The sequence below is a fragment of the Eulemur rufifrons genome, chromosome 15, assembly GCF_041146395.1.
Source record: "Eulemur rufifrons isolate Redbay chromosome 15, OSU_ERuf_1, whole genome shotgun sequence".
In the NCBI taxonomy this organism is placed as follows: domain Eukaryota; kingdom Metazoa; phylum Chordata; class Mammalia; order Primates; family Lemuridae; genus Eulemur; species Eulemur rufifrons.
The window spans coordinates 100,689,637-100,704,588 of NC_090997.1; positions in this window are offsets into that span (position 1 = coordinate 100,689,637).

Consider the following 14,952-nt stretch of genomic DNA (forward strand, 5'->3'; position numbering starts at 1 on the left):
CACTGGATTTTATCCTCAAGGTCACTTCATGGTCACCAACGTAGCTGCTACACTCCGGCCATCAACAACAAAGGAGAAAGGAGGTGCAAAATGGGTGCGTGACACTGAGGACTGTCCCCTTGAAGAGCATTCACAGAAACCCTGATCTGTGATTCCTCCAAGAGCAAGTTGTGTCACGTGACCGCTGCTGGTGGAAAAGGAGGCCGGGAAACATGGCGTTTCAGCTGGCACATTGCTGCCCAAAGTGATACTGGGGTTCTGTCACTAAGGAAGAAGGGGGAAATGAGCCTTCACCAGATAATCACAAGAGAAAACGTCGCTCCTTCTCTTAGTGAAAAACATGAGACCCTCCAGCTGGAACCCTGTCATCCCTTCTCTCTACTAAAAAAGCTCTGGTTTCTCCACCTACTTTTCCTCCCTTTGGAGAAAGTTCTAGTTGCTAAAGCAGGGCTTAACCCCAGCTCCCCCGGCCCCTTCTTGCCTCTGTGACCCCAGGGCCCAGCGCCTGCTCTCTTGCATCTTCAATTCCTCTCTTTCCGTGAGCTGCTTTTTCTATGCCACCAGACCTTGCTGCTACTTTGAAAGCAAAAAACTAAAATGTATTCCTTGCCCAACTCTTCATCTGTAAGCTCCCATTCCTCTCGTTGCCAAATGTCTCAAAAGAGTGGCCTGTTCTCCCCTCATCCACTTCCTCCCCTCCTCCCCTGTTTCATCCTCAGCGTCCCTTCGCAGCATGCTCGGGGGCTCTCCAAGATCTTCTCTTTACCATCCCTGAAGCGGCCACTGCCGGGTGCCCAGGCCCCAGGAGCTGTCAGCGGGGTGTGCTGACGAGAAAGGCCTGCCTGCGGCCCGACGGTCTGTAAGGTCCTTCTCATGCCTCTGCCCGATGCTCTCCCCTCTGGCCCCGGTGACACTGCTGTCTTTATTCCAGTTGGCATCCGCTTGCATTCTGCTTCCTTCTCACACTCCCAAATGAGGACACAAGGCAATGTGTGGCCCCCTGCCCTTTGCCATTTGCCCTTTGCCCTCCTCCCTTCGTTCCCACGCAGACCTCGCCACTCCAGTGCCTTCCATGATTGCCTCTGCTGGGACTCCAAACTCCATCTCCTGTCACCCTCCCGAGCGCTAGCGCCAGGTCTCAGCCAGCTGCCTGCTCAGCAGAAAGAGCTTAGCCGGAAGTCCGGCTCCAACTGTCTTCCCAAGATCTAGGTGAAAATTAACTTTCTGCAGTAAAACCTAATCCCAGAACATGCTAGAAGGTAACAAAATGTGAACGTGAAGGGCCCTTTCGGGAAGCACAGAACCATGGCAGATTCACCTGCTGTGCTGGTTTGGATCTCCCCAGCTGTCCTCCCACCTCTCAGGGACAGCCCTCCCTTCTGTACCATACAGGACCTCAGCTGGGGACCTTGTGAAGGGAACCTGGTCACCTCTGGACACGTCTGCTCCCCTGCGATGTGGCACTTCCTCGTGACCAACAGGGTTCCATATATTTTCAAGAACTGATGTGTGAGCTTCCAGCTGACCTGGCTGAGCTATTTCTAAATTCCATATTAATAAATGGAAGGGACTGGCATTTGTTTCCACCAAACACCTCCTTATCTGTTCGCCGTCAGTGGCATCTGTTGCTGAGAATTATTCCTTAGGCCCTTTCTTCGGCATCCTGCTCCTGCCAGGAAGGAGAGTGAGTCACTCGGAGCAGTGGAGGCGGTGGTGCTTTACCTAAGAGGGGAGCAGAAGATCTTTTTCTTTCTTTTTTTTTTTTTTTTACAGCATCTACTTCCTTTTTTGTAACCCATGGTAACCAGCTGACTCCATCCAATGCTCACAGTTTCACAGAAGAGCCAGCGAACACACAGATCTCCGTAGATGACATCAGAAATGATTTGTCTGGGTTGGATTCTGGGTGGTTTGCGGAGTCAGCGCGGATGGTGATGCATTGAGAGCAGGTGGGTGATCTGCAGCGCTAGGATGACGCCCTCAAGTAACCCCAGAGCGAACACACTCCGAAGCGAGGCGCATGCGCACACTGAGAGTGCTCCGCGTGGATACCTGCTGCTAATCCACAAGCCCGTGCCATCCCTGACACAAACACGATGACGGTAAGCAGCGGAGCCCTTGTATGAAAATCTTGGGTTTTTACAATTTTTTTATTCCAAGAAATAAAGGGAGCAAACTCCCTGCTTCGTCTAGTCAGAGAGAGAACATGATTGGCTATGAGCAGGTGAGTAATCTGCAGCGCTCGACCCCAGCCAGCCCTGGCCTGCAGATCCGACACACAGGAATCTTGTTCAGGGTCCCTCCAGAGGCAGAAAGTCACTTTAAAGACCACCTAACATTGTCTCCCACCTCGGCCACCAAACCAGTTTAGTGGGTACAGACCCACGTTCTTCTTTTTAGATGGAATGGCTGAGAACAGGAGGGTTAGCGTGGGGAGTGCCAACCGCTTTGCCTGCAACAAGGGGAAGCAACATGCTGGGTCATGACATAGCTATATACACACATACATATACATACATAACATATATACACACACACATGTACATACATATTTATTTTATTGCTATAGTCAAAATGAAAATTTGAAAAACTGCTGATCTAGTTCACCCACTCCTGCCTGATCTTACCAAAGAGAACCCTGGAAACCAGAAAGCTGAAATGTCATGTCCAAGGTCACAGCACTGGTAGGCACAGAGCTGGCACAGAGAGCGGGTCCAGGCTTCTCTGATCATCAGTGATACAGAATAATTTTTACTTTTTAAGAAATATCCTATCCATTGCACATTAACACTTTTGTAAAATATGATAAAAGCAAGTTACTAGAAAAGTATAATTTAAAATAGGCAAGCAAAAGGAAAGCCTCAATATCAATATTTCATTATTAGATTTAATAGACACACTCTGTCCAATTGCTGTAGATGTTTCTAAACACACACATCAGCTGCTGTATTTATCCAGTAACAATCGACCCACGGATGGTGCTGGTCGGCTTGCCACGCTCGAGTAGCCCTGTGCACGGTAAAACAGTACCCTGGCCATAGAGAGATCTGGCTCCCGCCCTGTGCTGCTGGGAGATCATCTCTAAGCCCTTGGAATGTTCTGCCTGATAAGAGCACCTTTGCTCACCTGGCCTGCCAGACAGTCTGTGCTGACAATGCGGTTTATGACCACACGTCCACACGGCATCTGCTCCGGCCCTGGAGGGGCTGGGTGCTAAGGTCAGCCGTGGAGATGGTCGATATGTCTGCGTGACTAATCCCCGGTAAAAACTCTGCAGTTGGGGCCTGGGCGAGCTTCCCTGGTTGGCGGTATTCCGTGCACATTGTCACAATCGCTGGTGGGGGAAATGAGCGCTGTTTGCACAGCCCCTCGGGGACAGGACCCCTGGAAGCTCTGTGCGTGCTGTCTCCAGACCCCGCCCAGGTGCCTCTTCCCTCTGTTGGATCCTTTCACTGTAATTAAACCGTGAGTAGAAGGGCTTTGCCGAGTTGTGGGCGTCCTCCTAGCGAATTATCAAGCCTGAGGGCGGCCTTGGAGTCGGTGTCGGAATCAAAGGTGGTCTCAGGACTCCTGCACTTCACACCCTGGTACAGGCAGCTCCCACACTGTGTCCCGAGGGACCCAATGAGTCCCAAACCTGTAACCTCTCCCACCCCCAAGCCAGCACCCCTAAGACGCTATGGTGCCGACGCCCAGGGCCTCTCTAATGGGGCAAGTATGTCATCTGAGGGCAACAGGAGTCGGGGGCATTACAATTTTAGCAAACTTTTTTTAAAAAAATTATATGAACTGGTAAAGAGCAGAAAGCAGAGCGCAAGTGGGTTTCAGTAGGAGGATGCAGAGGCTCGGGCAGGATAAGTTGCGTAAGCACAACGCTGACCCTCGTAAGAGCCATCAGGGACCAGGACTAACAGAAAACGTACTGCGGATACTTTGGTTTGCTCTTAACACTGTCAAAGTTAACATGCTTAAAAATATACAAGATTAGGGAAAGTAAAGAGGATTATTGGGGGGTTTTGTCCTCCTAATTTTCTAGGGAAAATGTTAAAGGAATAAATAGTTGCCAAAAAATGTCAAGAGGTGTGCCAGGCTTTGGCGTCCTAAGATGCCATCTGGGAGGAGGAGGCAGGGGTGCTTGGGCAGCGGGAGGCGTCCTGCAGCCTGCCGGGTCTGGGGCCACACGTCATCGTTCCCTCCATGCCACCTCTCGAGCCCACACCACCTGCTCCCCTGTTTGGAAACACGGCGGCTGGCTTGCCCGTGAACTGGCGGCAAAGCCACACGCAGGGGTGAGGCCCGGGCATCTCTGGAGACACACCCGGAAGGCCTGTGTGCTCACCTGCGAGGATCCCCTGGCACAAGGACTCGTTTCTAATTCTGAGGTTCTTCAGGAACTGAAAACTACTGTCGTGAAGGTCACATGCTGACAAGAAACCAGGGACATACTGCAGGTGACGGGCAGGCAAGGCAGGGAAGCAGGGAACGGAAGTAGCAGCTGTAAGCCTGGTTCTCTGTAACTCCTTGGTCCTCCCATCTCGCCTGTGCCCAAAGCTGATGGCGGCAGAGCAGGAGATAACTGCCAATGTTCCTTAAAGCAGCAGGTCTCAAATTTCAGGGGCAAGAGAATCACCTGGAAGGCGAGTAAGAGCACAGGCTGCGGGGCCCACCCTCAGAGCTTCTCATTGGCAGGTCTGCGGGCTGAGCGTCTGTATTTCTAGTGAGTTTCCAGGGGAGGCTGACGTCACTGGCTTGGGGTCATACTTGAGAACCACTGCTCTGAAGAGTGGCGGGTTGATCTGTTTCTGCGGAAGAGGAAAAAGCTGGCAGGAAGTCAGAGTGACAAGAGCCCATGGGAAGAGGAGGAGTCCAGGGGTGGCCTCCAAAGCCATTTACCTCCCCCACCGATGCCTGCGGCTTTGCACCAGGCCTGTCTAATCCCCGACCTCGCTGCACCTTGCCATGGGGAAACCAGGCGGGCAGAAGACTCCACTTCCTTGTCTCTAAATGGGTATTGAGCAACACAGGGGGCCGTGAGTTGGCCAGGAGCTGAGAATCCAGGGGTGAACCTGACCCAGTCCCTGGCTCCTGAGTCCCTCAGGAGCTGAACGCTTTCGAATTACAAACGCTTAAGCCAGCGATGGCCCAGAGCAGAGGACAGTTCCATCCCCCAGCGCTGGGTGAGCAGAACTTGCAGGGACCAGTCATGTGCCTGCTGCGCCCCACTTGTTCCTGGAAGGATCTACAGCCAGGGCAAGGATGACCCCACCCCAGGTCTATGTTGTGCCACCACCCTGTGCTCACTGAGTCCGTGGACCTTCTCAGGGATCGTGGCGCAGCCCAGAAAGGAGAAGTCGATTCTTACCCTGGAGCTTCTGCACAGACTTCTGTGAAGCCGGAGCAGAGACGGCAACATTAAGAGAAAGACCCTTCCGAGTCTGGGTGTAAACAAAGACCCAGAGGGCTGCCAGCCGGCCAGGTGTTTTCCACCACAGGGAATGGAGAACTCTGTGTGGACTGAGGGAAGGAGACCTTCCAAGGGTGGAGGGCAGTGGGAGAGGGCAGCCCGCCCCCCTCCATGGGTTTTGGAGGACCTGAGAGCAGAGGGACAGGAGCCCGGCTTCTTGGGCCGAGCCTAAGGAGACGGCCAGTCTCCCAGCTGGCCTGAGAGCAGCTCGTGGAAATCAAGGCCAGTCAGGTAGTCGCAGAGAGACAGGACAGCCCCATGGCCAGATCCCAGCCCCTCGCTCCAAGGCCCCAGACGGGCAGAGAAGAGCAGCTGCACGTGTCCCATGCCCCAGCCACGCTCGGGGTGAGGGAGGTGCCCGTGTCCAAAGCAGGAAAAGGGTCCTCAACACTGGCATTTCCTTCTGTTGGGAAATGTCATCATGGCCTGAGTTTTGTAAGAAGGCAGCTCTTTGCTGTCACAGGCACAAAATGTCCCGAGCAAATGCACAGATCTCTAACGGCTGCCGAGGGAGCGGCACCGTGGGGGCCATGGGAGTCACGTCTTACAGAGCCACAGAGCAGTGACCCAGGACCAAGGCATGGGTCATCGTGACAAACACATCCCACGCAGCCCAGGGTGAGAGGGAAGCTCTAACCTGACTAAGGAAATTGCTGACTTAGACTGAGGCTACCTAGAAATGCCTGGACTAATTCTTTCCCCACAGCTTGGGGGCTCAGAGTTGGAAATTAAGTAGTTACCAAAAATCAGGTTTTTTACACCCAGGCTTGTGATTGTCAGATTTATCCTTGCCACAAAGAGGCGCGTGGTCCCTGGCCATGTGGAGTTTCTACCTCAGAAGTCTACAGGGCCAATCAGGGTAAAAATGGCTCCTGCCCAGCCTCCAGCCTCCTCCCTGTTGGGTCACGCCATGACCTCCACCTGCTCCACCACCTCCAGCTGCTCCACCACCTCCACCTGCTCCACCACCTCCAGCTGCTCCCCGGCCTGGAGCCCTTCCCAGCATCGCTCCTGCCCAGCATCGCTCCTGCCCTTAGCTCAAATCACTGTCGCTCCCCTGGCAGCAGTGCCTTGCTTTTTCTATTCCTCATAGCAGTTTTTGCTTCCTAACATTATATCATATATGATGTTGAAGTTGTTTATATTGTGTCTTCCCTAATAGAATGTAAATTCCATTTGAAAACAGGGACTGTCTTGAATACAGTGGTGATGTATATTCCCGGTGCCTAGAGCACTCCCTGGCGCATAGTAGGTGCTCATATTTTTGGCATGGATGAAAGATCTTAATTTAGAGGAAACTCAACTTGGCAGCGAACTGGCTGTTTGTCTGTCAAATGCACCCCCTCCCCCAGTGCTCCCTCCCCTCTTCCTCCCAGCTGTCCTGCAGAAGCTGCAGTTGCTGGGTTTGTCCTTTGTCCTTGGCTTCTCCTTGAGGAAGCCCAGCAAGATGCAATTTCCCTACTGATTTCGGACTAGTTTGAGAAATATCAATAGTCTGCACTTGTGGGCAAGATCTTACTTTTTTCTAGTTTATGGATTTTTAGCACATTTGTCATACTTACTTGGGCTTAATGGTGTGTAAATGCTGCTAGCTAGTTTGTGTTCCTTAAAAAAAAATACAAGAAGCCAGCGGGGGGATGAGAAGAAATGGCATCTTCCGCTGCACCGCAGGAGGAATGAGCCGTCGTCACCACCGCCCAACAGGTGGGATTGCGCAGACAGCTCACCTGGCTGCTGAGTGCCCACGGTCTTAAACTCATCTGCCATCTGTCGTGGATTCAGGGTGGTGACCACACAGTGGGCTGGGCCAGCCCTCGGGTCCCCTCCGGCCCCTCCCCCAGCCTCCCCGACTGCTGCCACCTGGGTGTAAACAAAGACCCAGAAGGATGCCAGTTTCCTGATGTCCGTTTCGTGACGCATCACCCGTCCACTGGAGTGTGAGTCAAGGAGTGGGGAATAAACGACCTTAAATCAGACTTTTTTTTTTTTTTTTTTTTTTTTTGAGACAGAGTCTCACTCTGTTACCCAGGCTAGAGTGAGTGCCGTGGCGTCAGCCTAGCTCACAGCAACCTCAAACTCCTGAGCTCAAGCGATCCTCCTGTCTCAGCCTCCCGAGTAGCTGGGACTACAGGCATGCGCCACCATGCCCGGCTAATTTTTTTTTCTATATATATTTTTAGCTGTCCATATAATTTCTTTCTATTTTTTTAGTAGAGGTGGGGTCTCGCTCTTGCTCAGGCTGGTCTCGAACTCCTGAGCTCAAACGATCCGCCCACCTCGGCCGCCCAGAGTGCTAGGATTACAGGCGTGAGCCACCGCGCCCGGCCTTAAATCAGACTTTTAAAATGAGTTTGTCAGCAGCTTTGGTCCCAGCTATGAGGAATAAAGAGAAGAGGTCAACATTTTGCCTAAAGTGCAATTTTGGATAATCCACAGCTGGGCCAGAGGCTCTCTGGGGGCAGGAGTCTGCGCCCCGTAGCTGTTTGCAGAGTGGCTGAGGGACGAGTAAGCCCACCCGTCTGCAGATCCCACCTTCCACGCTCCTGGTTCCCTCCCTCCTGTCGCTCCCTCCTATTCGTAACCCCTGTTGGCCCGAGATCCTCCTGGAAAGCAAACCTACACCTCTCTGTTCCCTCCTGGAATCCCAGAGTCCTCGTCCTCACACCCTGAAACGCAGCTTTAGCTCCTGAGCCTTTGCCCACCCTCTGCCTGAAACCGCCAGCCCCTCCCTGCTCACCCTCTCTGTCTCCAGGCCTGCGGTTGTCCATCCAGCCTTAACCTCCGGAGGCTCACTGACCTGCCCGCCACTCTGCCCAGCATCCCCTTCTCTCTGGGTGGCGCCCCCTTCCTTGGCTTCCCTCCCCGGAAACGCAGCACTCTCCTAGCACGTGCTCCCTAGTGCTGAGTGTGAGTCATCCACCCGCCATCCTCCTGCAGGAGGCTCTGAGCTCTTTGAGGCAGGGAGAGCATCTTTTATCTGAGAACCCCCAGTGCCAGGCACATAGGAGTCACTCAAAAAATATCTGATAATGGAGTGAATGATGAATGCATGAGTGGTTCTGTTACACTTTCCTTTTATTCAAAATGATAGAACTGCAGCATCCGAAGTCGGTACTTGAGATAATGCCCAAAATTAAATTAAGAAGAAATACTGGCCACACTACGCACCTATTAGAATGTCAGAAACCCAAAACACCAACAACACCAAATGCTGGTGAGGATGTGGAGCAATGGGAACTCTCCTTCATTGCTGTGGGATTGCAAAATAGTACAGCCACTTTGGAAATCAACTTGACGTTTCTTACAAAACTAAACATATTCTTACCATATGATCCAGCACGCACACTCCTTGGTATTTACCCAAATGAACTGAAAACTTATGTCCACACAAAAACCTGAACACGGATGTTTATAGCAGCTTTATTCATAATTGCCAAAACTTGAGAGCAATCAAGATGTCCCTCAGTAGGTGAGTGGATAAATAAACTGCGTTCCGTGCAGACGACGAGATATTATTCAGCACTAAAAAGAAATGAGCTTTCAAACCATGAAAAGTCATGGAGGAAACTTAAAGGCATATTACTAAGTGAAAGAAGCCAATCTGAAAAGGCTACGTACTGTAGGATTCAACTGTATAATTCTGGAACAGGCAAAATTATGGAGGCAGTAAAAAGATCAGTGGTTGCCAGAGGTAGAGGCAAACGTCTACGGGGGAGGGAGGGATGACCAGACGGAGCACAGGGGATGTTTAGGGCAGTGACACTACCCTGTATGACACTGCAATGGTGGACACCTGTCACTATGCATTTGTGCAACACCAGGATTGAACCCTTATGTAAATAAACTGTGGACTCTGAGTGATGATGATGTGTCAACGTCGGCTCAGCGATAGGAACGAAGGTCCCACCTGCTGCGGGACCCTGATGGCGGGGGAGGCATTGATGAGTGGGTGGGGGCCATGCGGGAACTCTCTGGACTTTCTGCTCAGTTTTGCTCTGAACTTAAAACTGCTCTAAAACATAAAGTCTTTTAATTTTAAAAGAAGAAACACTGACCACATCTTCAAGAAATAATGATACAACATTAATGATCAAAGCAAATATATACACCTAGTGGGATGAACAGTGAAACCAACAAAGGACATTTCCATGTGTCTCTGCCGTAAAGAGTCACAGCCAGTGCATCGGGTGGCCTCGGCGCTGAGTCTGCCCTGGGGCACCACGGGCTGGCTCTCTTTCCCGACAACTAGGCCGCTTGTAAGTGCCCGTTCCTGTCTGAAGACGGGCTGTTGGGATGTGATGTTAAAGTCTGTCCATATTTCTGGGGAGCTGAGAATACCCACAAGTGTCATATGGGCTGCAGTCAGGAAAATCAGTTCAGGATTTCCTGGGCTGGGGCTATTTCGGGCTCACTGTCAATAGCTTAGTTTCCTTTGCAGAGTAAAAGCCCTGTTGAGGGCTGCACAGTCCCACTGCCTGGCTTAGAGGATTTCAGGAGATCTTAAGAGGAAATGTGTTTGAAAAACATAGGAACTTTGCTTCACGAGGAAGAAACAAATATGCCCTGAGGCCTGATGCCCCTGGTGTGTGATTTGCTTCAGAAGACTGAGCAAGGAAACAAGGACCTTCCTGCTCCTTTGCAAAGTGCTTCTCCTAAGAACAGTTTTCTAGAACCTTTGCAGTTACAAACACAATCTCTTCTGTAAGTGACTGGATCTTCCTAAATCCCTTGTTGGAGTATTCTTAGACCACGGTGCTGGGTGTTTCCCGTCACACCCGGTGGGAAGCCCTGGCCCTCAGAGGCTGCTTCGGCGCGAAAAGTCCGGGCTTCTTGCCCTGTGTTCTCCACCACCCAGCAAGTGTTGAGGGCATTTCTTCTGTGAGCCTCAATTTCCAACTTTAAAAGAAGATAAAATGGCTGTGTAGACTAACAGAAAAATCCTAGCAAAGCAACTAGGCCTTCAAAAGGTGAACCGTGATTCCAGCAAATTCCTCCGGGCTAATATCCCACCCCAAGGCTCTGCGGGAGAAAACTATAGAAAGGGACCAGGAGCCAGAAGGGCAGTCCGAGCTCCGTGCTCCCCGGAACCTGCAATTCTCTCCAGTGCGGTAAACTCACTAGCCAGGACCTTAGCCAGGACTCGTGGCGTTGCCAAGTGACAGAAGCCAAACTCAAAGTAGCTTAAGCAAAATAGGAGGGTTCATTGCTTCCCAGGGATAAGCTCCCATCAGCCAAGGGCCCCGTTTATGTCGCAGGACTCGATCTCTCACTCTCCCGTCTAGCTGGATCCGCACTCGGATAGACTCAGCCCTCAGTCTAAGTCCCTGCCGCTACAGGTTTATGTCCCCCCAGGTGAGCAACCCAGAGAGGAGAGTAGGGGGGTTCCTCCCTCCGTGCCCACCGCATCCTGGAGCACGACCTCATGAGAGCTACCTGGGTCTCCTGCCCAGCCCTGCACCCACCCCAGGGGCTCAGAGCACGCCAGGGACCTGCTGCCCCAGACCCAAGGACCCGCCCCCAGCAGGGCGAGGAGTCGGCCCCCTCAAACCTCGCGCATGGAGAGTGGGGCAGGGTGGCTCCCACAGGGACGTCAGAACGGTGGAGCCGCATTCCCCCTGCCTGCGGTTGCCTCGGGGGGTCCCGGGCTGTAGGAAAAGCAGGCAGCACCACAGCCAGTCTGACAAGGGCTGACGAAGGCTGGCAAAGGCAGACTCCTGCGGCCGAAACAAAGGACAGGAGCCCCCGACCTGGTGCCTGCACACCCCCCACCCTCACGCTCATCTGCCACTGGGCCCCTCCCTTCCCCGGGCCCACGGCCACCGCCCAGGCAGCCCAGTGGCGAGTCTGCTAGGGCCGCTGTAACACAGACCACAGACCTGTCCACTCAGCACGACAGAAAGGCGTCCTCAGTCCCGGAGGTCAGAAGTTCGGAGTCAAGGTGCCTGCCGGGCTGTGCACCCTCTGAGACTCCAGGGAGAATCTGTCCTTCCTTCCCCCTTCCCAGTAGTGGCCACCAACCCTTGGCATTTCTCTGCCTCTGTCGTCACACAGCATGCTCCCTGTGTGTCTGTGTCCTCTCGTGGCATTTTCCTCTTCTTTTAAGGCCACCAATGAAATTGGACTGGGGCCCACCCTAATGGCCTCGTCCTGATCTGATTACACCCGCAAAGACTCTATTTCCAAACAAGATCACATTCACAGGGCTGAGGGCTTAGCTGCAAAATATCTTTTGGTGGGGACACAATTCAACCCACAGCATCACCTCCTGCCTAAACCATGGTCAGCAACCTCCTAATGGTGCCTTTTGCTGTCAGAATTGTTCTCTCCATCCTGGCCTCCAAACCACAGCCAGAGCGTCCTCCTAGAGCACAAATCTGACCACGCCACCCCCAACCCTTCAACAGCCGCCCATGTCATCTATAGGGCAAAATGCAAACCTCTTAGGATGACACACGTGGTGGGTGGTCTGCAAACATCCTCTCCCCTCTGTTCACACGTGCAGCCACCCCACCAAGAGGCACAGTCTCCTGCACCTCCCCTGCATCTGAGCCGGGCTGTGACTTGCTTTCACCAACACACTGCAGCAGAAGAGATGCTGGGCCGGTCTCAGCCGCAACCTTAAGAGGTTTGGCAGCTCTGCGTTAGTTCTCTTGACTGAAGCCACCCTGTGAGAGGCTGACCTCCCTGATGGGGAGAGAGACCCAGCAGTCCAGCCACCCCTGCCGAGGCACCAGACATGTGAGTGGGGCCACCTTAGGTGTTCCAGTTCCAAACTGAGGTCCCAGCTGAAAGCTTTGACACCATGGAGCAGCAGCCCCAGCAAACACGCCATGGAGCAGAACCTTCCCTGTGAGCCCAGCCAATCCACAGAAATTTGAGATATAATAAATCATGCTTATTTTATGCCACTAAGTTCTGAGACAGTTTGTTACATGTCAACAGAAATAGAGACAACATATAAATGCTCCTTCTCCAGCCTCATGGACTCCCTTGCATTCCAGGTGCTCCCCTCCATCCACACACATTAAATGAGTAATGATTTCTCAGGTCTCCATCCACCTCCCCTGGAATACCTCCTCCTGATGTGCCTGGCAAACTCCTACTCATCCCGCCATACCCAGCTGAAACTGTCACACCAGTTGAAGTCCTCCCTAACCATTCCCTCTCACAGCCCCAATCCCTCTTCCACCCCTTGTGTGACCCATCCCTGTACTAGAGTCCTTATTCTTGGATAGTTTGCTTTTTCCTTGTTTTTGCAGTGGCCAACCCCACTAACTAGCCTGAGACTGTGAGAGCAGAGATGGTCTCTTATTCATCTGTGGACCTCCAGCTCCCAATGGACTGCCTCGCCATGATGGACGCTCAATAAATATTTGAATGAATAAATGAATGAATGAACTTATGAAGGAAAGTGAAAGAATACAAAATACATTCTTGTTTTTCATCCGAGTCTGAATGGGGGCAGGGAGGCGAGTCTCACGCTTTCCCTCCACCCTCATTTACGGCTTCTCTTGAGGGCTTGTCTACAAGCCTGGGGACATGGACGGGACGTCTCACCACAGCTCCTGAGTGTCCTCGGGTGGGTTGTGAGCAGCACACGCACCGAATGTGGCTGCTGCTTGCAGCCCTGCCGCTCCCACTTTGAATATCTGCAAACAGGCTGAGTGTCACCCTCCGCAGTCCCGCCAAGGACTGTGTGTCTGAGCTGAACTTCAGAACTCCTGGGGGTTGGTTTTGGGGTCCCCAGGATTTGTTTACACCTGGTCTGCAAAGACACGCAGACATAAGCATGCCTGTGTTGAAGGAGGAAGTCCTCACAGTCCTGGAAGCAGGAGGCAGCCACCCCAGGCAGGGCCACACAGCAGGCCCCAGGGGTGGGGGGCGGGGGGCGGGGGGTGGGAGGTATGGGGGTGGGGGGCGATGGGGGGAGAATGTGAGCAGGAGCCTTTACTGCTTTACTGTGGTTTCGCAGGAAGGAATGTGCAGAGTAAGCAGGCTGAGGACCAGCTAGCTGAGTAGTTTTGGTGGGCTCTGGAGCACAGGGGCTGTCCCTCGTGCTGGTACCTGGCCCTGGGGCGATTAGGGCAGATGGATAGTGGCCCAGAGAGAGGTGAAGGAGGTGGCTGGGGGTCTGGGTTCGCTTGCATATGAAAGGTGAGCTCTGGATGAGTCGTTTGCTGTCTAGGGATTGGCTGGCCCTGGGAGAACAGTCTCTCTAGGGTGAGCAAGACCCAGATGTCAAAGCCTCAGAAGGGCATGGTTAATAAGGCCCACACAAATCCTGCGTTCTGTGACCCTGGGGCCAGAGTCCTGTGTCTGTCTGTTCCGGGCTACAGCTACATTAGAATCTGTGCCTTTCATATCTGCGACACGACAAGATGCAGGAACCCCGGACAGAACCTTTCCTGGGGCCTTCGAATGTGCCAGATCCGGTTAATCAAGAGGCCTCACCTGAGGCCCCCAGCGTGCCCTGCACATAAAGGCAACGCAGCAACATGGCATCAAAGACCATCCAAACTCTGTGCGGAGCGCAGCGCGACCAGCCGGCAGTGTTAGGAGCGACTGTTCACCAGGTGTTGGGTCCACGCACAGGTGCGCAGTGGCAGGTGTGGGGTTGCCTGCGAGACCCTCACGGCTTCCGTACATGCCTTTGTTTTAGGTAAATCAGAGCAGTGTAACAGAATAATAATATATATATAAAACACATATAATTATTAAAAAGCAAGGAAGCCTTGAACACAGTGCACTATTGCTATGAAATTTCTGGGGGAAAAATACCCAAAACCACTTCGGCATTCCAGCTAGAGTGCCTGGCTGCTTCCCACACTGGGATTCCTCTCCATCATTTCCTTCCCGTGGGTGCTGTGGGGTCCGTGATGAGATATAAGCACTTTATGCTCTCATTGTCTTATAAATCAAGAACATATGTATCTGGCGATCTCAGCTTCTGCCCACACAGAGATGAGCAGTGCCTCTGTTGGACTTTGATTCCAGCCGAGAGCAAAGGAACATGACATGTTGGTAAACTTGTGTGGTGTCGTTGCAGGCTGGTGGGTGACATCCCACAGTCTTTGTGATATACTGAAAATGGGCCGTGACCGCCCATGGACTTACCCCAACAACAGAGTCAGGACTTGTGCTTTGGAACCACCGCACCACAGCTGGAAAACCCAGAGCAGCTGAGCCCGTGTCCTTGACCCATAAAAAATAGCCCGCTGCCAGCTACTCCAGAAATAGGATAGTAGCAACATCCTTATGTGATCCACACACCACGACAAGCCTCTTGCATGCCTTGCTTCAGTTAATTCTCACACCAGTCGTATGAAACAGCTCCTAGGTCAGCAAAGCCGAGGTCCCTGCCAGGTGGGAAGGCAGGGTGAGACCTCGGGTCCCCTGACCCGGCAGCCTGTGCTGGCCCTGCGTTGAGCGGGGATGCGGCCGTGGGGAGCTCTGAAAAAAACTGCGTCCGTCTGCTCAGGCTGCCGTAA